Here is a 27,991-nt window from a genome sequence, read left to right as displayed (position 1 = left end):
TAGATTAAGAGCTGCAGTACTATGACAGCATACGGTAAACATAAATCAGATGGCGGTGAAAGTGAAGCTATTGTAAAATACACAGTTTTGGAGTGTTGTGAAGTAGTATGAGAGGTCAAAAAGGTGGTAAGAACGCACAGAGAGAAAAACTTACACCAAAAAACAGTTCACTTATTGGCATTCATCTGTCTCGAAAAACTATTGAGTTTATAAAGGGATTGTTACAAATAAAATAAAGTAGATGGATTTCTGCATTCTCTCAAAATGGATGGGTTTGAGGAGACCCACAGCCATGCTTACATAAGAAGGGGCTTTTTGAGCTTTTCATGTTGATTGGTTGAACATATCTAACTGCCGTATTTTAAGTAATGTTGAAAAAGATATTATCTTGAAATATGATTGCAGGGGAGGAGATACAGAATACAGCCTTTTACTTCACAGCTTGTTTTCCGTTGCTTTCAAAAGCTCCCAGATTCGCCTGCTCACTTCTTCACAAGTACAACCCAGACCCAAAAGAAAAACCAACAGGTTGTATCCAATCCTAGTCCTATACAAAGTAGGCCCAATGAAGTTAACAGATGTATCTAACTTAAGCTTCATTAATTTCAGCAGGTGTGTTCTGAGAAGAGCTTTGCTTAAGGAGAAGGGGGTTAATTACAATAAGTTTTTTTTTAAGGGCAAGCTACAAATTCAGTTGGGTGGAGCCAGCCACTGATGTCATAAAGCCAGTGGCAAGAATGTTCTAGAAGTGTGCTTGGCAGGCATCAGATCTCGTTAAGCTCTCTGCCCTCTTATCTCAAGGAGCCCTTTCAGTTCCTATTTACCTGCTTCCACAAACGGCAAGAACCAAGGGAGCCCTCCACCCCACCAAACCAGAAATAGGCAGGTGAAGAAAACTGACAAAGAAACGGGGAAGAGCCGTGAGCCCAAAAGTGATGAAGCAACAGTTTTTCTAATCGAACAAACTGAGGCCTTCATCCTGCAAACCCCAAGTGTGAGTGCTCCCCATTATCAACCTCAATCTGGACATGGGCATGAGGGTGGGTAGAGTTGGAGGGGAAAGGGGGTGTTGTTGCTGAGAAAACGATGCAGGGGAAAGGAAAGGGCTTCCGGTTTAGAGATAGTGTCTTCTGGTGCCGTGCTGATTCATGAGCTTTAATCAGATCTCTGTTTTCTTTCCCCACCCGTATCTTTTGTGGGTGTCTGTTGCTGTTTTTTTTTAAAGAATTTATCTTTCATGTCTGAGCTGGGTTTCCCCACCTTGTTGCTCTGCTGTATTGGAAGGGGGGGGGGAAATACATATTTAAAAGCAAAGTACTCTCCTATGAAGCCTGTCTTTGCTCTCTTTTCAGTGATAAGTTTCAATCTGTGCAAAATTCTCTGTCCCCAACCCCAAATTAAAGTTCCACATAGAGCCTTGTTCCCACATCAACATTTTGCATTCTTTGCCCGCCCCCTTGATTCCTTCTCGTGCCACACAGCTCTGGTGTTGTTACTCAGGGCCAACAACATTCATGGTTGAAAATAACGTGTATCGTGAGGATAACTTCCCTCAGCAGGCCAACCAAAGAGTTCATTACTTGATGGCTCTTTTCTGGTTCTTAGCTGGCATAGCCTCCAACATTTCTCCCGATGAAAATAGGGACATCGTAAGGAAAAGCAGGGCATTCCAGTATCAAATCTGAAACCGAGACGGCTTCTGTAAAATTTGGGACTGTCCTTGCAATATAGGGACACTTGGAGGGTCTGAACTGGCGGCTTGCCACATAAAGTTATGTGGCCTTGAAATGACCACTTGGGCAAGTTCTGTTTGAATTCTCCTCAGGATGCAAATATCTGACCAACTCACAAAGGCCAGACGCTTGCCCTTTATGCTCCTGCAGTCTCATCTGATCAGAATAAAACTCGTATGGACGTGAGTTGGTAGGAGTTTTGTGACCCATAGCAGCCTCTGTCGACTGCCAAGCATTCCAAGTGGAAAATGGGCTCCAGTATTAAGAATTTATTTGCTGGCTGTGGGCCCCTCTCTCTGATTCTTGTCCTACAGGCACTTTTAACAATGCAGAGGAGCTGCTTGATCATTGGGAAGTTTGTGTGCTGAAGGTGCTGAGCTGTGCACAGCTCCTTTGGCTAAGCTTCTGTGTAAACATCATCTGTTGTTAATTCAGTCCAGAATTTTTGCAAACAAAATTTTCATTTCTCTTTCCCTCTCAAGACAACCTCCCCTCCATCCACAAACCTGCCTTTTTCTTTTTCGTCTTCTCTCTCAATTATTATTTACATTCTTAGAAGGGAAGATTTTCATATGCAAATGACAAGAGTTATTTGAACAAGGTGCAAAGATTCCCTTTATGGTATAATATTATATCCTGGCAGCATATATTGGAGGAGCTCCACAATGCTGGATGTGGACATAAGAGATGCTGACCAGTCCAATAGGTACTTCAGAAAAGAAGCAAAGTGGAAAATGAGAGAGAGGGGTGGACAGCCAGGAAGTAACACTGAGCTGATTTGGATTTAACATTGCCCACCCTTTCCCATGTTATTTCATATGTGAATGTAAGGATCCAAACCTGCGTATTGTGAATTGTGGCTTGAAGCACAGCAGGGACTATTTGGACCTCAAAATAATTGTTTATAATTTGATATCTAAAGGATAGGGTGGGTGTTTGGGTTCCAAAGATGGCATGAAAGATTCCAAATGAAGGTGTGGTTGCTGGAAAAATCAGCTTCCAAAGCTAATGTACTATTTTGTTTAGCTGGTTGGATTGTATTGGTTGGATAGTATTGTTGGTTTAACAAGATAGATTTTAAAAAAGAGTTAGCACTTCCTAGTAAAACTGCCTGAATGTGATGCAAAGACGTTTGGGTCATAATTTGGAGATGTTGAACCAAGCTGAACATAATGGGTATCTAAATCAAAAGCCTACCAGTGGGCTCATCAAACCCCCTGGTTCTGCTGCATGCAAACCAGGTGGTGGTAGGTTGTCAAGGCCAAACTGGAGGACTCTCAGGAAGAATTGATGGATCACAGGTTGTATAGTGCCTGAGCTAAGCCATAACCTTTCTCTTTCCTTGATGTGCTTGGTTTCTAAAGCCAGAAAATGTATATGTGTGGGGGTGGGGAGCAGTCAAACCTAATCATACACCAGTATAGCCTGAACTAGCACACCATAGCAAGAGTTGCACCATGTGATTCTGTGGATCATGTTGCTTAGCTCTTAGAGAAGGTCCTGAGGAGTAGGACTCTTAATAAGAAAAAAATAAAACAATAAAACTTGCAAGATTTAGGAAATAACAAGCAGAATGACCGTGAGATCACATTGCCGTGTCCATCTTCTCTTCTAGAAGGGCTTTAGCATCCCTTATCAAGATATGTCAGAATTTGGACTGCAGGTTCTCCAGGGTAGGATAGAACTTATTTCTAATCAGTGCACAGCACATAACTATGGTACCCTCTAATTAGTAAAGCACTTATCTCCTTAAGCCAAATGAAATACAGTAAGCACCAGCTCTATTGGGGTTATACCATTGTGCTGCATTCCGTTATGTGTGTGAATCAGGCCAGAGTGACCTGTTGCGATGCGAGGGTTTCTGCTTATTTTTGCACTAGAGGTCTGCTGGAGCAGGCTTCAAGGTACAGAACAGGCTATAGCTTTTCAGTGACAAACTGCTCCCCAAGAAACTTAAGTGGCAGAACATTCAGGGTGGTCTGAAGAGTGTAGCTCTTCACACAACCCAATACTAATGAGTGGAGTTCACGACCACAAGGTGTGATGATGGTCACCAGTTAAATGACTAGATGGTTAGGGAAATTTGCAGAAGATAGGTCTGGTGATGACCATGACGGCTATATGGAATCTCCATGAACATAGGCAGCATGATACTGAATTCCCATTGCAGGTGGGAAGGTGGGGAACAACAGTGAAGGACAGCTATTTATTACCTTCATGCTCTGCTCAAAGACTTCCTGATAGTATCCCTACTATGGGAAGTGGGATGCTGGGCTTGATGGACATCTGACCTGGCAAAGTTGTCCCTAGTTTCTTATCCATTTAGTGCAACAGAAGCATTAGGACAGAGGCAGACAACCTGTTGTTGAGTTCCAAGTCCCATCATATCAGGCCATAGACCACAGTGGCTGGAGTTGATAGGAGCTAGAGCCTAACAGGTTAGCCACCCATGATTTAGGAGGTGGGACTTTCATTAGGCATTGACCTGCAATGGATGATATCCAGTGTTTGCTTGAAGGAGTGTTGTATCCTTGCTTTGTAGGACTGGCTGCGCACCTAAGGTCTGGAGCATCTCAGCACACCAAAGGCCAGTTTTGCACATGATCCTTCATGAGGGATCTTGCTACAGCTGGCTTTGCAAGGAAAATATAAACCTTTCACCAATCAGAATGCTCATTTGCATCACAAATGCCTGCCCCCCCTTATGCACAGTTAGGTGGCATTGGCATAAATAGGAGATGTTTCATTCTGGATTGTTTTATTTGGTGTTTTAATGTGTTGCTAAACACTTTGAGATTTTTTTCTTAAAAATATAAAACAGTATAGAAATGAAATGAATAATAAAAATAAAATAAAATAAAAAGTTGATGATTATAATAAGTTGATGATTATAGTATATAGACGGAGTCATATAGAATGGGGATTGGCCCAGAGAGCACTAGCTGATTTGTTCATTGCATTGAAACCAGAAGTCAGAGTGATCCAGAAATTCAGCAAATGTTCCAGAACCTGTTACTTGTTCCAGTTGTTGCAAAGTAATTTTTCCAAGATTTGTTGTGTGCTTTCCCAGACGTACAAAACAATACCATTGGGCAAATGACACTGTGCCCAAATAGCTCAGGAAGTGGCCGGTTTGAGCTGCGTACCTGGAAAAATGATGCAGAGGGGGGCCTCAGAAATAATTAGTTGGCGCTAATCAGTATGACAGGCCTGGGTTTTTTTTTTAACATCATATGGAAGATAAGTCTCTGATGCCTGATTCTGTTCAGTTCTCTTCCAGGCTGTGATAAGAAGGTGGTTGCTTTGTCAGGGTTACTCACTCTCTTCTGAGCAGTTTACTCAGCCCTGAGCTCGTTTAGATAAGACAAACATCTAAACGCCATTTCCGGAGATCCACGCCATGCTTTGCACTCAGGCAATGCTTAAACCTTGTGGTTGGTTACCAGAGACTGAAGCCAGTGATCTCGAAAACAGTCTTTTAAAGGCTCTGCCGTAACCCTTTCTGAATCTATATAAAAATCCTCCCTTCCAGAGAATCCCACCACCTCCGGTTCAGAGGAGCAGAAACAATTAGTGCCTGCTTTAATGTGCCTTGCATTACTGGTTCCCTGCCTCAAACACTTACACAGACTTTCTTCGGGGCAGTCTTGGGGTCTAGCAAAATACTGTGCGTCATGCAGGAATCTTCCTCTTTTTCTGTTTTAGCCAGATCTGTGCGGAACCTAAGAACATGAGTTTGTGACATTCCTGATACAGATACCATAAAAAAAATCTAAAAATAGTTTAAAGAACAGTGCAAATTAAGCATCTAAGGCAGAGAGCTTTTCATCCAGCCGGAAAATCCACTTTAATTGCCTAAGCCTAAGGTTCTGGTATGTGCTTGAATCCTTCCTGGAAAATGGCGACTGTCTGAGGGCACCCTAAGACTTAAGGAGGAGGAAGCTGACAGGCAGTGCCACCCTCTGGACTGGTTGTAAGATAGAGGGCAGGCAGGTGGGGCAGGTGGCTGATGTGGGCAGGCTGAGACCCCAATGGGCCTCCACTAAGTTCCACCATGATAGGGAGCGTTAGCACTTGCCTAGGTGCTGAAGAACGAATCTCTCTCTCTCTCTCTCTCTCTCTCTCTCTCTCTCTCTTGTCAAAGTCAGGTTGACCTAGCTGCTGCATTGCACCCACTCTCGCACAGAGCATCTACTGCCTCCGTCTCACATGAGGGAGCTGCCGTCAAATATTAAAAAGGCAGCAGGAGCATTAAATTATTCGCCAACAGAACACTGTCATCCCTCCCATAAAACTATTTTGACCTGTAGTTTTCTGTGGAGTCTATTGCTCTTAAATGTGCAATGAGAAAGGAAATTAAAAATTAATCTTTATTTCCATCTCAGCAGAAAAACCTTAATTCTCTGCATTGAAATTATACTCATAGTCCAGGACAATAAATTATACTTTTAATTGCAGCTAGTCACGGCCAGTCAAACTGGCAACCCCCACCCCTGCCTGCCTTCTCTTTCTAGATTTCACTCCTCTGTCCTAAAAAAATTCATGTAGTGATGGAGAGAGAGAAATCATGTGTACAAAAACCTAAGAAACCAGGACACCTGGCTTCAAAAGTAACTTTTTTTTAAATCCTCTCTTTTCCCCTCCTTGTCCCCCACCCCACCCCCAGGAAATTAGTCTGAGAGCTACAGGTCACAAGTTGCTCACAGTTTATTCAGTGTTGCATGCGGATATAACATATATAGGTACTACAAAAGTACAATTTAGTGTGATGTTCTGAACTCTGCTCTCAGAGAGTGTATATTGGGAGGCATCAACAAGTCCTTCTTCAGCAGCTTTCCAGCAGATAAGTGACCTAACCTCAGTGCAAATGCACCGCTTATCCAATGGTGGATACAAACCATCATTTTTCCATCCACTTAAAACTATAGTTTCATACTTGTAACAAATACTTAACCATAGTTTCCATAGCTAGATTAACCATGGTTAATGAAAACATTACAGCTGCGTAAGACCTTAGCATGGCCATTTAGATTGGTGTCAAATCTTGGATTCAGTTTTTGCTTTTTATGATAGTGGTTGCTGTTGTCTCTTCTAGGCTGTGTTGATTCTGGCATTTTGTGTGTGTTCCCCATCTTTACAGGCCCTTGCATATGCACAGCTCACAGGCAGATCCAGGGAAAGTTTCTTGTGTATTTTGTCCCACATATTGTGAAGATTTCCTCTCCTTACTCCCCACTTCTCTCTCTCTCTCCCACCCTCTCTTTCCCCCCATATCAATCATTCCCCACCTTGAAAGCTTCCTTGGTTAACTGCTTATTTCAAAATCATTATTAATGAATTTGCTCAGGGATTTTGGAATTTAATTAGCCTCTTTTGAACCGCTCTCTTACCGTGTTTGACTAGAGAAACAGAAAATCCCTCCATGACTTGTTTGCTTTCCTCCTCCTTTTTATTCTCCATCTAGAAGTGCAAAAATATAACCAGGGAGGGTGGGCTGTGTGTGTGTGTGTGTGTGTGTGATTGGTTGCTTGGAGCAGTTCACTTGGTTCGGTTTGGTGTTGCTTTTCAGGATATAAATTAGAAGGATCCCTGGAAGCAAGCTACTTGCTTTCTGAGATGAAGAGGCAAGATAACATTGCTTTTGGTAGAAGGCACAGAAACCTCATTTTGCACCTCTATATAGCATTTGTCAAGCTGATGACATGTTGCGACAGCCCCATGGTTATTATGGCAGCCATGAAGTCCCAAGCCATCCCAGAGCTAACCACTTTGGCTGCATTGGCTGAGCAAGAGGGATACTGCGGCTGCAGTCCAAGCCTGTGCCTTCGCTTAGTTGTTCCTCTTCCCACCCCACCCTACCCTCTTCGATTCCCCTTGACAAAGGTATCTGTCAGGAAGAGTCTCTTTCAAAGACAATGGACACCCTTGAAAAACAATGCACACCCTTCAGGTAGATTACCAGTGATTGCTCTTTTCAGGTGTGTTGCCTTTCCTTTAGCTTGGTGTGTAAGGAAAGTGGGTAAATGCAGGTTCTTGAGTTCTGGTGGATTTATGTTATATATCTTTGGCAGGGTACTTCCAAACAGGTGCATATTGTGAGATCAGTGCTGCTCATCCACACAAGCTTTCCATTTATTTATTGCATTTATATTTGACCTTTTCTCCAAGAAGCTCAAGGTGCTGTATATGATTCTCCCTCTCCTCACTTAAACCCCACAACAACCCTATGAAGTAGGTTAAGCCGAGAGACAGTGGCTGGCCCAAGGCCATGAGAAGAGCTTGCTGGATCAGACCAATGGCCCATTCAGTCCAGCATCCTGGACTTACACAGAGGTCAACCAGATGAGCTTCATGGCTGAGTGGGGATTTGAACCCTGGTCTCCATGGTTGGTCCTAGTCCAACACTCTGACCACTGCATAACACTGGCTCTCAGTATCCACGTAACATTGTTGGCATCAAAATGCCAACCATTTACCCATTCCCTGGAAAATCTAGTAAGTTAGGGGGGAAAACATACCAAAAGTCTCTTGCTAAGGATCTGTTCCTGTAGCCCTCTTAGTTAAAGTTTTTTTCGTATTCTGCGTTTTAGCTATTTGGGCTCTGCCCCCCAAACAGCCTGCGTACAGTTCAAATATAGTCAAAGCAAAATGAAAATCACGAGTTACAGTAATCAAAATTCAATAAATTGCAACACAGGTGTCTGCTACAGGTGCTGCTTGCAACAAAACACAGTTAGTCCATAAGTACATGGGATCAATTCCAATCTGTTACCTCCGAGGATGTGGACAGGCTGCTTGGACACTTGTCTCCTTGATCCTTGCCCATCCTAGCTGATAAAAGCGAGCCGGGAAGGGCTGGGCAATGGGCTCTGCGGGGTGGTGAATGCTTCCCTCTGTGAGGGAGCCTTCCCAGACCGGCTGAAAGAGGCACAGGTTAATTCTGTGTCCAGGGCAGCTGTCTACCAGCTCCACCTGGTACTCAGGCTAAGACCCTACCTGCCTGCGGACTGTCTTGCCAGAGTGGTGCATGCTCTAGTTATCTCCCGCTTAGACTACTGCAACGCGCTCTACGTGGGGCTACCTTTGAAGGTGACCCGGAAACTGCAATTAATCCAGAATGCGGCAGCTAGACTGGTGACTGGGAGTGGCCGCCGGGACCACATAACACCGGTTCTGAGAGATCTGCATTGGCTCCCAGTACGTTTCCGAGCACAATTCAAAGTGTTGGTGCTGACCTTTAAAGCCCTAAACGGCCTCGGTCCAGTATACCTGAAGGAGCGTCTCCACCTCCATTGTTCAGCCCGGTCACTGAGATCCAGCACCGAGGGCCTTCTGGCGGTTACCTCATTGCGAGAAGTAAGGTTACAGGGAACCAGGCAGGGGGCCTTCTCGGTAGTGGCGCCCGCCCTGTGGAACGCCCTCCCAGCAGATGTCAAAGCAATAAACAACTATTTTACTTTTAAAAGTCATCTGAAGGCAGCCCTCTTTAGGGAAGTTTTTAATGTTTGATGCTGTACTGTTTTTAATATTCAGTTGGAAGCCGCCCAGAGTGGCTGGGGAAACCCAGCCAGATGGGCAGGGTATAAATAATAAATTATTATTATTATTATTATAAGTAGCAGAATCGATGAAAAGTCCTCATTGCTTAAAACCCTTGCTGCTGTTAGATAAATAGCCTTACATATTTCCCTACAAACTTATATTACTGTAAGCCTTACAACAAAGGGAACAGTAAGAAAGGCTAGTACTGTTCCCCTAACAGTATGCAGATGCTTGTATACTAAGACTGATGGCCTTTTAAGACTGCCCACTGAGATCTCAGTGACTCAGGCTAGAGCCACTCATGGTGCAGAGGAGGGAGAAAATCTGTACTTACATGACACTGTGAGTTAGGGACAATTTCTTCCCAACTCCATATATGGCAGCAACACAAATATGATAACAAAATTAACTCACTGAGACAGTCAAGGGGAATTTTTCTTTTCTTTCTGGCCCTAGTCCACCCAAATCTGGTGTTTCGGCCCCAGTTGTAGGGCTGATACTCTACTTCCCAATCAGAAAAATTGGCAGAAGAAGCTTGTCTTTCCCCAAGAGGGGCAATGAGGTGGATTTCGCACTTAAGTGCTTCCAGGTATTTGGGTGTCAAGAGCTGTACAACCAGGAGCGCACACTGTTAATTGTTCTGCCTCATTTTGCTGAGTGGGCCGTGTGCCAGAGTGCCTGTGTGTCCCTGGTGAGTGCTTTAAATGGCACAGTGTTTACTTGGAGATTTGCCTAGGACATGCAGATTGCTTCAGCATTTGATGTCCCCATCTCTGCGGCTGCAAATTTCAGCTTCAGGTTAGGTGCTCTGCCTTCTTTGAACTGAAGCAGACGGACACCCTTTCTCACTCCAGCCCATTCCTCAACAGACACTGAAGAGCCAGAGACAAAGTGCTTGTGTGGTTGCCATTATTGTTGTCCAATTTACTTTATTGGATTATCTTTCTGACGGACGTTTATGAGTCACTGATGTTTTCCCCTGCCTCTGTAACTGAAAGGAAGACTGGCCAAGGGAAAGAAGAAAGCATAAGGGGAGGTTGATCTTAACCAAGATTTCTCTAGAAACATGCATTTGTCTTCACTGCCAGAGTCAGCACCAGGCATCAGCATTGGGGTGCACCTGCTGTTTGAGTCCCAGGCCACAGTCGGGGACCCACTGCCAATATTTGGAGCCCCTGGTTTCCTCTACTCCTCTTCCTCCACTTTGCTCTTTCCTGTTGCTGCCTGCCTGTTCACCCTCTCTAAGCAAACAAGTAGTGAAATGAGTGAAGCCTGTCCATAAGTTGCACCCTCTCCTGCAGGGAGCTAATGTGGATTGAACTCAGAGATAGAGGCAAGCAATAAGGTGGCCATGTGTTCCGCTTTACACAGGACAGTGCCCTGTTTGAAGACATCCTCAATTTGAAGGGCAGTCTGACCTAATGGTTGTATCACTGCATTCACAGAACAACTTCTGTGAGCGCAGCAGAACTGCCCCCTCTCCCCCAAGCATGTCCTGCCTCCAGATCTGCTCTGGAGGGATGGTAGGACATTCTCTTGTGGGGTGTCATTTTTTTAACAAATTCCCTGCATCTTTGGTGCTCCCTCGTCACAAGAAACAACAGTCCATGTTCCCAACTGCAGGAAATGCTAGAATGCAATGGGAGGCTATGCCAGCATGAAGAGTAAAGCTCCCGACACTGTGCAAGATTTGAAGACGGGATGCAATGGACAAAGAGAGCCGAGTGCTATGTCTATTGTGTAGAAGCATGCCTGGTCCCACAATGTAATAAATATAAATATGCATCGGCCTATAAGCTCCTCTGCCTTTAACACTGGCCACTCGCTGGGTGTGCTACGTGAAACCACAATTAATCAACCCTGCAACGGTTTCAATAGGGACTGACTTCCTCACATCAGAAATGGGTGCAGATAAAATTTTAACCGGAAACAGGATGTCACGTAGAACATGCAGCTGGTGCTTTCTATTATGCTGTTGCTTTGTTTATAAAATTTATATATCCCCTTTCTTCCATACTTCTCTCCCCACAATTTCCAAGGCAGTGTTGCCTTTATTTGGCCAGAGTTACAGATGCTGGAAGATCATTTGAAAAACACAAAACCTCAGAGTTGGAGTTTAGTGTTTAGTGCAGAAGGATGCTCTGTCAAACGTTGTGGCCGTGTCTTATGGTGCAAAACATCTGGAGTGGGATATAGAGCAAGTCAGGCAGCTGTAGTTTTACCTTTACAGTATTATTAAAAGTCCGGATGAGGATGTGCTTTTCCTGCTGACTACAAGACTTGCAACGGTGAGGTTCCTGGTATGAACAGGTCTGACCATTTGCTTTGGCTGAAAAAATGACTTATCAGCTGAAAGTGACCAGAGGAGAAATGTGGTCCATGGCATAGTTTTATAATATGCACCCAGTCAGGAGAGCATAGATGCATCTCCCACAGACACATAGCAGGCTGTAATGGTTCTAGGGGTTCCTCGTGCGTAAATCGTCGCCAGACCTGGCTGGGTTGCCCGGGTGAACCCTTTCTGTCTGGACAGCCACTCGCCCGTGGCTGTCTCAATCGCTGGCAGAATCCGTCAGTGGGCGTTTCTTGAACTTCTTCCAGCAAAGAAGCTCTTTGACGCCTAGTCTCCGCCTAGTCTCCCTGCGCGGAAGCCTTCTGCGCAGGGAGGGTGTGGGCAGCGGAGGACCCGTGCTCTCCCCGCTGGTCCCCGGTGAGGAGTCGTGGAGCCTCCTTGCCGATTCCCCCATCTTCCCCCCTTCTCCACTGGTGCTACGCTGATTTCCTTCCCCAGAAGATGTGCTGCTTCTCTCCCTCCCGGGACGCTCTCCGGAAACCCTCTGGAGCCCTCCCTCTCCCTCAGGCTCCAATGGCAGTTACCTGACACAGGCTATGGAGAGACCCACTTGGATGACTGGGAAAATGTACCACCATCACTGCCTAACTCTTGTTGCTCACTGTAATATGCAGGTGGTTTTTACAAGCCTAGTTTTGGTTTTGTTATATGTAAAAATTGGTACTTTAGAGAACTGTTTGTCACAAAGCTTTTAAATAAAATAATAATAAAGTTACTCTATACCAGGCAAAAGTGACTTAAGTTTCTTCCAAGTGCTGCGGTAAAAGCAAGATTTTGTGGCTGGGACATTTGGCTACATTTCAATGCAAAATCTTCATGGTTGTTTTAAATCCTCTGTGTTCTTCATGGATACTTCACTGTGGAGGAAAATGTTGGGAATGTTACTGAGCCTTTTACTTCTGTCACAAATTGCTTTGTGATTTTTTCAGCAGTGTCTGGAAGGAGAATCCATATAATCACAAGGATGCAAGGTTAATATCACTTGTATCCTGCTGCCCCAAGGGTAGCAGAGTGATACTGTAAAATACAAAGCAGTACGCCACTGATACACAGTATTGATTTTGTTAATACATTACATTTGTTATCAGGCAAAGGACAAGTGGTTTCTTCTAAATAATTAATATTGTGATCTAAAGCACTGGATAAAAGAGGCAAAAAATCTCTTAGAACCTCCTCCTAATGCCTTTCCTTTTTTTTTTTTTTTTTTGGCTTACTCATTTCTCCCCCCTTCAGTTCCAGTGAGGAATGGTTTAACGTTGAGGAGGAGAGGAGGAAGAAGATTATTAAACAAGAAAAAATAACTGGCCAGGAGACCATCTGAGCAAAGGTAAGGAAGGCCATTGGGACAAATGTTTCACAGAAACTGGTGCAATTTAGATATGGAACTGGGACTGACAAATCATAATTTCAAAAATGAAAGATGCTGCGGATTAGAATTTTGAGTGAGGTGTTCAGTTTTCAGAGTTCTTCGTGCTAGAAGGCTGACACAGTTTGTGAACAAGAGATGTGTAAAAATCTATAGGAACAGGATAATGAAAGGCTTAGATCTCTACTTATGATTTAATAATTGTGTTGTAATAATAATAATAATAATAATACCCCACCCATCTGGCTGAGTTTCCCCAGCCACTCTGGGCAGCTTACAACACATATAAAAACATAGTAAAACGTCAAACATTAAAAACAGGGCTGCCTTCAGATATCTTCTAAGAGTTGTGTAGAATAAGAATAATTATTTTATTATGTCTCGGAAACATAGTCATTATCCTAGCAAATGGGTGTTGAGTAATGGCTAAGGGACCTCTTAACAATGTATTAAGTAAGAAGCCACCTGGTTTGAATTGTGCCTCTGCTCTGCTCTCACTAGGTGGCCTTAGCATCTCATCCTCATCTGCAGTATTGATATTGGCTTACCTTACAAGCTTGTTGTACGGCAAGTTTTTGTATATAGTACACCTAGGACCCCTGCCTTTGGCTGCTTGAATTACAGGCAAAGAGTACGCACCACCATTACCTTTTTTTTGCCACCCATAAGAATATAAGCAGAGTCATGCTGGATCCTGTTCTCACCATGACCAACTAGATGCCCATGGGAAGCCCCCAAGCAGAACCTGAACAGCACTCTCCTCACTTTACAAATGCTCCCCAGAAACCAGTGTTCAGAGGCACACTGCCTTCAGCAGTAGAGGTAGAACTATTATGAAGGGCATACCTGGGGGTTGGCCAGGCTGGCTCCTGCCAAGGGCACAAGCCCAGGAGGGCACAAAAATTGCCTATCTCCACTCTGGCTCAGAGTGACTAGGAGCCTACCCACCCACCCACCCACTCATCCACACACTTCCCAGGCTGCTCCTCCGCTGCTCTGGGTGGCCAACATCTCCTTGCCAAGGGTGCAAGGGATGGGGAAAGGGCGATGGATTTGGATTTGATATCCCACTTTATCACTACCCGAAGGAGTCTCAAAGCAGCTAACATTCTCCTTTCCCTTCCTCCCCCACAACAAACACTCTGTGAGGTGAGTGAAGCTGAGAGACTTCAAAGAAGTGTGACTAGCCCAAGGTCACCCAGCAGCTGCATGTGGAGGAGCGGAGACGCGAACCCGGTTCCCCAGATTACAAGACTACCGCTCTTAACCACTACACCATACTGGCTCAAGAGATGAGGGTGCCAATACTTCTTCCAAGGGTGCAAGAGAGCCTAGTTATGCCTCTGGCCATTATAGCTAGTAACCCTAGGTAGCTCCATCCTCTCTGAATTTGTCTAATCCTCTTCATTTAAACCAATCCAAGTTGGTGGCCATCACTCCGTCTTGAATCCTATAGTTTAACTATGTGTTGTGTGAACAAGTGCTTTCTGGATCTTCCAAGGTTGAGCTCCATTGGATGTCCCCAAGTTCTAGTATTATGAGACAGAGAAAACCTTCTTCTCCCTATCCACTTTCTCCATACTGTGCATCATTTTATACACCTCCATCCTGCTCCCTCTTCACCCTCCTTAGCTACTGTTTTCAGGAGGCTGCAGGAGGGACTGGAGGTTAGCTTAAATAGAGGGGGAGATTCATAGTGTGAGGCTTAGCAATTTCATTAAGGGCCCACATGCCATTGCCCCCTTTACCACTGCTGCCATCCTGTGCATGCTTACTAGAAAGTAGGTCTGATTGAATTCAGTGGGGTTTACTTCTGGGGCGCAACGCATTTGCTGTCTCCCTCACCTCTTCAGTTTCCTCCCATCCACATTCCCTCCAATGACACTGCAGCTGGACACACCAGTGAGGAGTAACTCTCAGCAGGCTGTGAGTAATGAGGTGCTGAGGGGAGCTCTCATCCCACATCCCAGGTTCCTCAGCATCGGCTCCACTTCTGACCGGGCCTCTGAGTCTTTCAAAGTGGCATTGCTACCGGCAGCTCCAGCTCACTTTCCTCTGCCTACATTCTTTGCTATGAGGACACATGCTCTGCAGCCTCCAGAGCTAAAAGGGGCTGCCCGCAACCAATAACTTAATTGAAAACATCAAACGAGACCAAAAAAGAAAGAAAGGAAGAATTGCACAAGATGATGGGACACTGCTGTCGAGCTAAGCTTTAACCTTGCTGTTGTTTGCCAAGGTTTCCTCCTACCATCGTTGAAAAAACAACAGTGGCGGACGTGGGAGGCTACATAAGTACCATAAGTACAATCAGAGCAGCAGGGAGCACTTAGCATCTAGCAAACGTCAGTAGCCTCAGCATGTGTGTCTTTGACCTGTGCCTAAACAGGCTTCTAAAGGCCTTTGTTCAAGGGTAGCATTTCTCCATCAAACCCCCTCGGCAGCACAAACCCATAACACGTCCGCTCAGAATAGAAGTAAGGCCCATCAGGTTCAATGAGGAAATCAAGGCAGTCTGCAGAGACCCCTGCCTAACCACCCACAAGTCCCGCCCCCCCCGCCCCCACTCCTTGGCTTTTAATGAAATCTGTCTGATAAGGTAAAGGTAAAGGGACCCCTGACCATTAGGTCCAGTTGTGACCAACTCTGGGGTTGCGGCGCTCATCTCGCTTTACTGGCCGAGGGAGTTGGTGTACAGCTTCCGGGTCATGTGGCCAGCATGACTAAGCCGCTTTTGGCAAACCAGAGCAGCACACGGAAACACCGTTTACCTTCCCACTGGAGTGGTACCTATTTATCTACTTGCACTTTGACGTGATTTCGAACTGCTAGGTTGGCAGGAGCAGGGACCGAGCAACGGGAGCTCACCCCATTGTGGGGATTCGAACCGCCGACTTTCTGATTGGCAAGTCCTAGGCTCTGTGGTTTAACCCACAGCGCCACTACCCAAGAGTAAATACAGTTTACACCTCTTCTCCTCTCTGGGCTAAGTGCCCGTCTCTGAAGTTTTCCTATTTTGGTGACCTGCCTTGTGCTGCTCCAGGCTCTCTCCCCATTGGTGGGCTTTCTCCCAATTTACTGCCCAACATTTTGGTCAGGTGATTTTTACTAGCTTTCACCTTCATCAGAACATTGTGAAGATTTGTGTATGGTCCAGGCAAGTTGAACCTCATAATTTGCACAAATAATAACTTAACTTGTGTTTGTGGCAATGGGGATGCACATACACACAAACAAACAAACAAACAAACAAGCAAACACATACACACACTTTCATTTTTGGAGGGGAAAGGGGGGTATTTTTGCCTGCCCACATTGCCTCACTCAGCATTAGAACGAGGCCCCTGGAAGGCTGGGCAAGTTCTGAGCCTCAGGCTGATATAGGTTCCCTATCCCTGGGTAGATGCAACCAATTAAAAAAATGATTAAATGAAATGGGTGTGTGCTGTATGGTGGGTCTCAGGTCTGAAAAAGACTGACGTCTGTTGCTGCTTTACATACAGAAGGTCTCAGTTTCGATCCCTGGCTTCTTTAGCTAAAAAGTGTAAAGGTAGCAGGTGAAGGGAAAGATATCCTCTGCCTGGGAGTTGCTGCCAGTCAGAGTAGAGTAGACCATACTGGCCTGGATCAGCAAATAGTCTTACCTGGCCTATGCAGCCCATGTCTGAAACCTTAAATATACCGGTAGGTTGTGTGAACTGGCCCAGAATCAGTTATCACTTCTTTTGCTACCGCCACTTCTTTTTTTAAAAAAAGAAGAGTTTCTCTTTCTAAAGGGTTTCATTCATAGGGAGGAGACAAATATCATTCCTATCACAAATAATTAGAATGTTTTGCAATTCTATACAGCCTTCCATCAAAATATCTTAAATAGGAATGTTTCACATCTTGGAAGCATCCTCATCATTAATAGTACCATGTGCTTTCAGAAAAAAATGGGCACCTACATCAGGAGAGCTGCAGGAGTGTGTGTGTGTGTGGGGATAACTCCCTGCTGAGCTCTCTACCAGTCCATTTGTGGGTGCATCAAAACCTTGGGTTTTGTGAAAAGTTGTTAAATAAGCTCCCGGGCAAAAATAAAGGATCAAAGGGGATCTAATTAGCTGCAGTCTGCTTATGAATTGTGGATGTTCACCTAGCTTTATAAATTGACACATTTAACATTAAAACTCAAAGCAAAAAATGATGTAATTATTCCCCCCTCCTTTTTTCTGAGGCTTAGGTTTAATATCTTTATTGAAAATTGGGTGCTTCTATTGCATCTCAAGATGCTTTATTCTATGCAATCTGGAGCGAGTCATTTTTCATGTTGAATTGTAATATGGTTTAAATGATAAGGGCCTGATTCAGAAAGCTTTTGCCTCTGCTGGTAGTCTGACAAGAAAGCTCACAGCCCAGTAATAACCTGAAGATAATCTACAATTTGATTCTTTGTGCTCCTCTTCACTGTTTCGAGAGGGGTGGCGGGGTGGGAAGAAGGTGGGATTTAAGCTTGACACTGGGACATTATAAACCACAGGCTTTATTAATATTATCACTTCTTTTGCTCTTACAGCATGACAGTGCTTTACAAGCCTTTTTTATTTATTATTCCTCATTCAAAACAGTCCTGTGAGGTAGATCACTATTGTTCCCAAGCCTATGGCAGGGACAGGAGCTGAACTCAGGTCTCCAAAATGCCAAACCCAACACTCTACCCATTGGTGGGGAGGGTAGAATTGAAGCAGATATGTTTACATTAATTTTTTGTAGATATAGTTTTATTTAAAAAATAATTTTCATTTTGGAAGTTGAGGAAGCAAAATTGTTATGTAACACCGCCCACCAAGACGAGTGGGACAGCCTGCAGTGTGAATGAAGAAGGACTGAAAGAATATAGCATCAGATACAGTAATAGATGGAGATGGGATATGGGTACTATGGGCTGCTGACGTAGATTGTCTTGGTGTCTCCTCCTCAGTATGACTGGGTCGGGGGATTTTTAAGAAGTAAGCAATGGATGACCTAATATATTTTAGTTAAAAGAAGGGAGAAGAGCATTGAGGAGACAATTGTTTCAGAGATTTCTCCCATGTTTTTGTTTGCTGGACTTGGTTGTGTGTTTCATTTGTTGCTCTCTGATCATTTGCCTGCACTGTGTCTAATGGATTTTCATGGATTAAATCTTTCCTGTTGGCTGAATTTGGCACCAGAACCATGAGCAGTGCAGGGAATGCAAGAAGGAAACGTCACATTATTTTAATCCTGGTCAAGAGCAGTAGATGTTGATGATGATTTTACCCTGGAGAAGGAAATCAAATGGAATAATAGATATTCTTACTCTTCCTTCCTTCCACAAATTTTAATCCCACTTTTCCATAAGTGGCAAAATTATAGAGCAAGTAAAAAAAAGTTACATTTTTTTACAGCAGGCTAGTTTCTACATACACTCATTCCTTTTTCCCTATCTGCCACCCAAGCAAGCAAGACGCATTATCTGAGTTCAAGGAGACCCATCAGGCAAAAACCCTCAAGGAGGGAGTGAAGCAATGCCAATGAGGGGTGTGGACTGGAGAGGGGGGTTTGGCCTGGGGGGTAGTCTCAAAGGCCAGATAGAGATGTCTGGAGGATTGCATCTGGCCCCTAGGTCTAAAGTACTCTGCCATTACTTAGAACCACCCAAGGTCACCCAGGGAATTTCCTGGGGATTTGAACCCGCACCTCCCTTATCTGTGTCCAGTTCTTCCTCCATTTATCCCAGACTGGATTTCCCACGTTTGCCCATGTTTGGCACTAAGCACAGAATCATGCAAAATTCATGGTTGTCCTTGGGAGATAAATAAAAGTTTTCACATAAAGAAGGTCACTTATTATTATGGGCTTCTTGTGAATTGAACGTTTGCCCTCCTTGCTGTCAATTATTACCTTGGCTTTTCAAGGGTTCTGAAAAGTATGAGAACTTCTTAAGGCTATTCTGAAGTGATAATAATCAAGCAGAGGTCCAGAGAAGCAATTGAGTGATATTCCAGTAAGTGGCCAGACTTTCTCTCTCTCTAGAGAATACCCAGAGGTGCTGCTTAATGACCCGAGCTTAATGACTATGGGTATAATTCAACAATAAGCAGTTTTAGGTCCCATTGATTTCAGCAAGCGTACAGTTTGCATGAGCAAAGACCAAGGCTCACAAATGTTTGATGCAGCAACACCCAATTTTTCAGAGAAACATTTTAAAGCCTCAGAGAACGTAGAATGTGCTACAACAGAGATCCATGGGTTACATGGATTCCCCTATCACCCAGCATCCAGGATCTGAGAGCTATTCTGCACACCCATTTTTTGGGACAATCATTCCACTGAAACCTGAAGCAACATGAAGGAGCATGAAGGTTGCACAGGAAATTTTATTTATGCATATACTTATACACTGCCAACTCATAGAAAACATCAAGTACTATGAAATGTAAAACACCACAAAAACATTACAAAATAATCGTACAAACCACTGGCAACTCAAGAACATTATAAACATTTTGACACAAAAAGGCCTTCAAGAAGTACCTGAAAGTCAAAGGCCAAATCTCTGCTGGAAGAATGTCCCAAAGCATGAGACAAACACACTACATACCCAGCTTCTAGTTGAAGACAGCTGGGCCTCTGAAATTCAGGGGACAACTAACGGTGGTCCTCCGTATGATATTGGTGACTGAGCAGTGATGTAAGGGCTCAGATGGTTGTCAAGGTATCCTAGACCAAACGTGCTCAGGGCTTTATATATTAACACAAGAACCTTGAACCTGTTCATATGAATAGCCAGTACAGATGTTTTAGCAGAGGTGTTAGGTGCTGTCAGCCATCTGCCCCATCTGCAGCCTTACATAGATAGAGCACATCGCAGTAACCCATTACCAATGAATGGACTATAGTGGGCATGTTTTCTAGATACAGCTGTGGCTCGCACACCAGGCGAAGCTGGTAAAAGACACTCCAAGCCACAGAGGTCTCTTGGACCTCTAACAACAAAGATGTGTCCAGGAGTAGCTCTAAACTACATACATGCTCCTTTAGAGGGAATGCAACCCTAACCAGAACAGGCAATTGGTCTATCTTCCAAGCACAGAACCACTTTTGAGGATTTCCAGACCAATGAAGTTTCCTTCTCATGGTGTGATGTCTGTTTATATAGCACTCTTTTTTCCTGTATGTCCACACCTGGGTCACCATGAGTGCAAGTGAGTATAGTGATGTAACTTGTGAAGTCATTTTGCTCTGTTTTAATGTGTGTGTGTGAAGCCCATCCTGTTTTGCACGTTGCTTCCCTTTCATAATTTTGATGCTCTTTCATAAGCTTTTGGAAATATTTTCAAGAACTTTGACGTGTGTTTTGCAGCACGAATTCCAGCCATAGAATAGAATCATAGAATCATAGAGTTGGAAGAGACCACAAGGGCCATCGAGTCCAACCCCCTGCCAAGCAGGAAACACCATCAGAGCACTCCTGACATATGGTTGTCAAGCCTCTGCTTAAAGACCTCCAAAGTAGGAGACTCTACCACACTCCTTGGCAGCAAATTCCACTGTCGAACAGCTCTTACTGTCATGTAGCCCATAACACATTTTGGTTTATAAAATTTTACTACACACATACGATATATGTGTATCTGAAAAGGGGATGGAAAGTGAAACTACTGCAGCAGGATTTATTATTATGAAAAGAAAAAGTTTTTCAAAAGTATATATTTTGAAAATCGTACTGTCCCATGGTCGCAGAGTTCCAGTCAATGTATGCTTGCTATGATGAGGGCACCAAATGCCGTATTAATGTGATATTTCATAAGCAATTTCAAAACACGGGAACCTTGTTCACATCCCTAGGTGAGAGAGAAAGAAATAGACATTTTCTGGGGCTTGTTGCAGCAACACAGAAGACTTGTAATGGACTCATATTGTCCCTGTTGAGAGACATTGTGCTTGAAGTGGGGGCAGGAGAGGCAGGGAAGCCTGGCTGCAGCTGGGCTGTGAGGGCTGCCTTCAGGTAGGCATGAGTGACTTACCAATGTACATGTGTTACCAAAGGACAGCAATTTTGCAGCCTGAAAGGGCAGCTCGTTGTTCCTTGGTCACTGAGCATGACCAGTCTTCAGGGTAACTCACTGGGGGGTGGAGGAGCGGAGGTAGAGAATACGTTCTTGTCAACAGAACTACAGGGTTACTATTTAATGAACCAGATAGGCAGGTAGAACGTTAAACAGCAGTTACACATCAAAAGTGAGCAACTTGTCCTTTGTTTTCTGCAGGACGGGTGTGTGTGTGTGTAAGTAATTATTTACACTGCAGGGGCTTTGAATCAGGTAGGTTGGTAGACAGACAGATAGATATGCTTAGATTTCATTGTCAAGGCAATTGTTAGGATTCTTCCACAGCAAATAGCCCCATGCTGAAACTCTGGAAATGTTTTTTTAGACTTGCTGAGTTTTATTTTAATGGGTTCCCCACCCCCCTCATTCTAAAGCTTTATATTGCAGTGTTGTATTTTTAATTTTTAATGCACTTACGAGGCTGTTACTCATTTTTTTAAGTTACTGTGTGTGAAACACTTGAAATATTTGCCCTCTGTGTTGGCCCTGCAGTATTAAGAACTTACATTTCCCCCTTTTATGTTATTATTACATTTCTATCCCACCTTTCCTCCAAGGAACTCATGGTGGCCTACATGCCTCTCCTGCCCCCCCCCCATCATCACAACAACCCTGTGAGGTGGCTCAGGCTCAGGAAGGTTTTGGGGTGTTTCCTTACCCTTGCCATAACTGATACGCAATCCTTCTGCTTTTCTGGAGTTTTTACTCTGGTGTTTTTAATTGATGTACTGCTTGCTTGAAATCTATAATTTTCTTAGCGCTTATGGCTTGTTTGTTAGCTTCCTTGAACTATACCGTACAAGAAAAAGTGAGATATAAGGTTGAGATCCATGACGGGATTCCCTTCCTCACCTGTAGTCACCTGTCTGCTCTGGACAGTTCCCCTGCTGGATCAGGTCGATGGGTCATTCAGTCCAGAATCCTGTTCTCATAGAGGCCAACTTGATGGCCATGGGACCAGAATGCAACAGCCCTCTCCCCATTTCTGGTTCCCAGCAACTGGCAATCAGAGGCTGCCTCTGAGAGTAGAGGTAGAATATAATCATTACTGCCAGTAGCCATCAATAGCCTTATTTCCCATGAATTTGCCTGACCCTCTTTCAAAGCCAATCCAAGTTGGTGTCTATCGCTATACCTTATAGTTAGAATTTAGGGCAGAGGGGCTGCAAGGGAAAGGGGAAGATTTTTTTTATTGTTACTTCATCTTCTTCATCATCAGCATTCCTTTCAGAGTTGTATGGTTGCTGGAGATGCCCTATATAATGCAGTATGCTTTGCACACTTAAAAATGCACTCTATAAATTCCCCAACCCAGCAAAGGTTGGCTATGATGAAGGCTGCAGCTCTTTGCACACATGCCATATTTTTCCATGTGTAAGATGAGCTTTTTTGACCCAAAAATGAGGTTTGGAATTTAGGGTTGTCATATACACTGGTAGTGCTGAGGGGTGACAGGTGAATGGTTTTTTGGCGCAAGCAGTGATTGGCCGCTTGATTGGGGGGGGGGGAGATGCCAAAAATTGCTCACCCGCCGGAACGAAGCTCGAGATTGGAAGCGGCAATTGTAAGCGACGTGAGCAATTGTGTGCTGCGTTCTGGCGGGTGAGTGATTTTCAACATCCCCCCAAATAATCTTCCCCCAAAGTTTATTCCCCCATTTTCTAAATTTTGAGGCCCCCAAAATAGGGGGTGTCCCATAGACGGAAGAGTACGAATTGTGGAAGTAAGCCCCCTTGAATACAGTGGGGCTTACTTTTGAGTAAATGTGCACAGGACTGGGCTCTGTGTGAACAGCTCAAGCCATTGGTGTCAACAAGCTCTGCAGCTGAAACCTACCTATTTGTAATTGGGAGTAAGCAAGTATCACAGAGTTCAGCTGAACTTATTTCCAAGAAAAGGTGCCTAGGAAAGGGCCTTGTGTCACAGATAACGTTTGCTAGACTGGGACCAAAGCCTGAAATCCTGTGTGTTCCTCTTGAGGTGCATGTTTCACTAAACTCAGTGTGGCATTCAGCTAGATTTCACCGTATTTTTCGCCCTATAGGACGCACTTTTCCCCCTCCAAAAATGAAGGGGAAATGCGTGTGCGTCCTATGGGGCGAATGCAGGCTTTCGCTGAAGCCTGGAGAGCGAGAGGGGTCGGTGCGCATGGACCCCTCTCGCTCTCCAGGCTTCAGGAAGCTATCTGCAAGCCTTGGGAGCCTGCGGGAGTTCCCGTCGGGCTCCCTAGGCTTGCGGATAGCAGCTTGCATCTTGAAGCCTGGGGCGCACTGCACAGCGCGCCCCGGGCTTTGTGCAGATATCGGGCAGCCCCACAAGCTTGGGGGACAGCGGGGAGGCGGAGCGCCGCCATCCCACTGTTCCCCAACCTGGTTTGCGGAGTTGCCTGCATCCCGAAGAGAGATGCCTGCATCCTGAAGCCTTCGGGCAGATATCTGTAAGCCTGGGGAGACTGGTGCGACTTCCTGCGGGCTCCCTAGGCTTGCAGATAGCAGCCTCTTCTGGGGGCTGGGGTTGGGGGAAGCTCGGGCTTCCCCCGCCCCAGCCCCGCGCCTGGGGAGGAAATAAAATTCTTTTTCTTTATTTCCCCCCCAAAAAACTAGGTGCACCCTATGGGCTGGTGTGCCCTATGGGGCGAAAAATACGGTACTTGGACTAAGTTGGGCTCATTAATTACAGTGGTCTGCTCTGAATAAAACATAATACTAACAAGTGGGAATTAATTACAATTAAACATGTCATTTATTTATTTCATGGCATTTATATCCTACCTTTCCTCTGCCATGCAACAATTTGCATCAAAGTGGTTCCTATGTGGTCACCCATCCAGGCACTGACCCGAGCTGGACCTAGTTAGCTTCAGCAAGGCGGTGGCTTTCATCTGCCAGGATGGGGCTACAAGGCTGCTTGTTTTACTGTCACATCTTGCTGTTAAACAGTGAAGCATATCCTTCCCAGATACCCAGTTCCTACAGCAAACAGTACCCCCCCCCGGAAGATTCTGCACACATGGAATTGCAGAATATAAATACTCCACCCACTTTGCCCCCCTCTCTCCTGCTGTTCTCGCCCTCTGCCCAGTGGCTCTGCTCCACACTTTTATATGACAAGCACCCAGCACCATCTCTTCCTCCTTCCAGCGTGGCTCCCCTTGCATTGACATCGTTCTCTTCTGTAGTTCTCCTTGCTGACTGTTTATGTCATCACTGTTTCATAATGTGGAAAGAACAAGAATCCCCGTGTTGCTTTTTGAGTGCCTCTGAGCCATCGGTATCCTGCCCTGTTCATCACGCAGGCGTTCAGAGTGAATGCACATTGGAAGTATGACAGCACTGCAGTCGGTTTTTATTTAAGAACATTTTAACTTAAATCTTTATTTGCAAATTTAACAAAGAGGGGAAGGAAAAATAAAAGAATTAGAAATAAGAAATAAGAAATGATAGAAAATAATAATAATAATAATAATAATAATAATAAGAAGAAGAAGAAGAAGAAGAAGAAGAATTAATAATACCCGTGACAGCAGCTCACATTAATGATACAACAGCCATCAATGCATCCGTCTTCTGTTAAACATATAAGTTAATGTAAGCCCTCCAAATGTCCAGATAGTTATCCCCACAAAACTGATGTCCATAAGAAATGTGTTCAAATGTAGCCAGGGTGGTGGTTTCCTCAGACCATTACTTGATAGACATAGTGAGGGTAGCCTGCGTTTTAGCAATCCAAGAGCAGGAACCTAAAATACAACAACTGGCAGTGGCAGCTGGCAACATTGTACAAGAGACCTGTATGGAAAGAGTAGCAAAAGAAGTCCAAGTAGAATCAAAGGTGTGAGAATAGGTGGAGGAAGGAGATACAAGGGGATCAGAGGTGAAAATACAAAGTATTGCAAACTTGATATTGATTCTGAGGTGTGCTGGAAGCCAGCCTAGGGACTTGGGGGAAAATAGCACTTGGGTTTGTCTAAGGTCTACTCAAAGAAGACCCACTATAATGAATGAACCTAAGTTAGTTGTGTGTGTGACCTTTCATGGATCTACTCAAAGTAGGGCTAACATTGGATATAACCCATGGTCACTTGAAGATTGACTTGTCCTGCCCTCCCTGTCTTGGTGTCCAGAGGCTGAAACGCCCATCATCCTTCACCACTGGCCATGCTGATTGGGCTGGTGGGAGTTGGGAGTCCAGAAACATCTTATTTGTCATAAGAACGTGAGATGAGCCTGCTGGATCAGGCCAAAGGCCCATCCAGTCCAGCATCCTGTTTTCACAGCGCCAGTGGTATTAAAGCATTACCTGCAATGCATATCTATTCCATTGCTGATGAACCCACAACATCCTGAATACATTGTTCCATGGCAGGGGCATAGGAACCTTTGTTCACAGTTGTTTTCTCAGATGTGATGAGAGGGAAGGGATTTAGCTGTCCCACATGCCATCAGGGAATGTTGATTTTTCCAGCCCCCAGGCAAAGGACTTTAGGAAGCCTTCTTGGATGCCTCTACCTGGCAATCTTTACAATTAGGGGTGGTGACATATATTGCCAGAGGTTCAGAGTGACAAATGCCAGTCCAAGACTCTCAGATTCTGATAAACGGTGTGTGTGTGTGTTTATAGCTACACAACAAAGCAATCAAGAGCAGACACGGAAGCAGGAACAAAGGGAAAAGGCTGAGAAATGTCACGTGGGAAAGAAAGAACAAATGTACCCCAAAGAGAAGCAGAAGAAGCAGCTGAAGCCAAGGCCAAATTACCAGCAGTCAAACTGAAGGCATCAGAAGCCAGCACAGGGCCAAAGACAGAAACAGCAAAAGAGGCAAGGTCCGACGCAATAGCCAGAGCCGCAGAGAAGGTGGCAAGATCACAAATTGCATTGGTTTTGCAATCGGCAAAAGCAGAGGTAGAGCTTAGACCTTTATATATTATTGCTGTTGTAACTGTTGTGATTATTATGCCGCCAATGTACAAAGTGCTTTTCAGATTAACAGCAAGCAGGTTCTGCCCTTGAGAAGCTTATAATCTTAATTTCAGCAGTGGGAGTCACAAAGCAGTTACATGTACTGAGGCTGTTTTGGTTGAGGAGTGAGCAAAAGGCTCAAAGGAAAAGGTGGATTTTGAGGAGGCGTTCTCGGTGGGGGGGGGGTTGGATTAATTATGGCGAGAGGACAGAAAGAAAGAGAAACCAAAGGACTCTTGAATGGCTGGGGAAGGACTGTAGCTTAGTGGCAGAACACCTGCCAAGCATGCAGAAGGTCCCAGGTTCAATCCCCAGCATATTCAGGTAGGGCTGGGAATGTCCCTGTTTGAAACCCTGGAGAACAGCTGCCACTCAGCTGTTCCCTGGACCGTTAAGTCCAGTCAAAGGCAACTGTGGGGTGCGGCGCTCATCTCACTTCAGGCCGAGGGAGCTGGCATTTGTCCACAGACAGCTTTCTGGGTCATGTGGCTAGCATGATGTAGGCATTGCTGAGCTGGGTGGTATTAGTCTGGCAGCTCCTTACATCCCTATCTTGGCTTGGACCGTGATGTCAGTGCAATATGAGCACATACTTCAAAGCCAAACTCATTCTCCAACATCGCTGTTTTGCCTAACAAGAGTAGACCGGAGAATCTCTTAGAATACCCCAGAGCAAAGTTCTGATATTTGCATTGACAATTCTGATAAATCTGTTGCTGACTTTTTAGCTGAGGCACAGAAGAAGAAATCCAAGCTTGAGACAAAAGGATACTCTTCTGAACAACTTGGAGGAAAACGGAATAAATGAGACTGAAATGCAATGAAGGCAGAATGTGATCAGTAGATCCATGGTATGTAGTGGGAACAAGTGAACCTTCTTTGAGTAATAGCAAATCACACCTATTAATGGTGTGTCTTCCTTGGGAAACATCAATAAACATTGATCCATAAAGATGCACAGAATTCTGAAGTTTATTGTCTAAGCGTTTGGAAGGCTGGTGCCATAGTACCGTTTTCAATGCAGGGAGAACATCAGAAGGATAATGGGGCAGATGAAACAAGCTTTGGTGAAGGCAGCATGTTCCTGGATTCAGCTGGTGCACCGCAACTTTGGACTTCGGTGTTCATGTGTTTACTGCAATACCAAAACCCTTTTCGCAACTTCCCTCCACATATAGAGGAAATGCAAAGAGAGGGGAATGAGACCATACCCACTCCTTACCCCCCACCATGTTAGCAGCTGACCCAGTTCTGAACTTTGCATGTAGAGCTGAAGGCCTGGAAAGGGCCACCTGGGTGCATACGGTTGTGTGTGCATAGGTGTCATCAGGATTTGCAATTGTCTGACACATCCATGGACACCCATCTTTTATGTACCCAGGTGCATCTTTTCAGACCTCCAACTCTAGGGTGCAAGGCCAGTGGGGCACAGCAGTCTTGGGGGCATAGCCCCATTTCCTTCTCTACATTTGGAGGGAGTCTATGAACAGTGATGACTTCAGTGTTCAAAAGGACCACCACAGATTCAGTTCTGCAGGTAAATTGTTTGGATCACTTCAAACACGATGCCTTGCAGTGTAGCCTGTCCACACATTCAGCTGCCAGTCATCAAGGGTACAGTAATTTTGTAGAGAAATCAAGTGACGTACCTGTAGGTGTGATGGTCTGAAAAAAGCTGTTGTGATTTGTTATCAAGTCTGCAGCACACATTTTCCTTTACAAAGATTGTCCTCTTGTAGGAAAACTGTGATGAGGCTATCAAATGACACTCAGTGGGCAGAGACCTCAGGGTCTTGCCTGAAATCCCCAGTCAGTACTGTGTACATAGTCACACACAACCTGAGCTCATAGGGACACTTTTGAAGGAGCGTTTCACCTGCATTAAAACCTGAAATTGGATGGATTCATCTTACATCTTGACAT

At 44.7% G+C, this 27,991-nt stretch overlaps 1 long non-coding RNA gene across 1 annotated transcript; it reads left to right on the top strand.

Moving 5' to 3' along the window:
* The first annotated feature begins 19 nt into the window (after positions 1 to 19).
* On the top strand, positions 20 to 27,020 carry LOC309525356. Its single transcript, XR_014216161.1, has 5 exons — positions 20 to 34; positions 406 to 994; positions 12,862 to 12,955; positions 25,729 to 26,011; positions 26,797 to 27,020. It is a non-coding gene; the product is annotated as an uncharacterized lncRNA (long non-coding RNA).
* The last annotated feature ends 971 nt before the right edge of the window (positions 27,021 to 27,991 follow it).

Source organism: Podarcis vaucheri (genome assembly GCF_965113315.1).
Source record: "Podarcis vaucheri genome assembly, chromosome: 2".
Lineage (NCBI taxonomy): Eukaryota > Metazoa > Chordata > Lepidosauria > Squamata > Lacertidae > Podarcis > Podarcis vaucheri.
The sequence above is the reverse complement of the archived record's forward strand: the minus strand, read 5'-3'. Positions and strand labels throughout refer to the sequence as shown.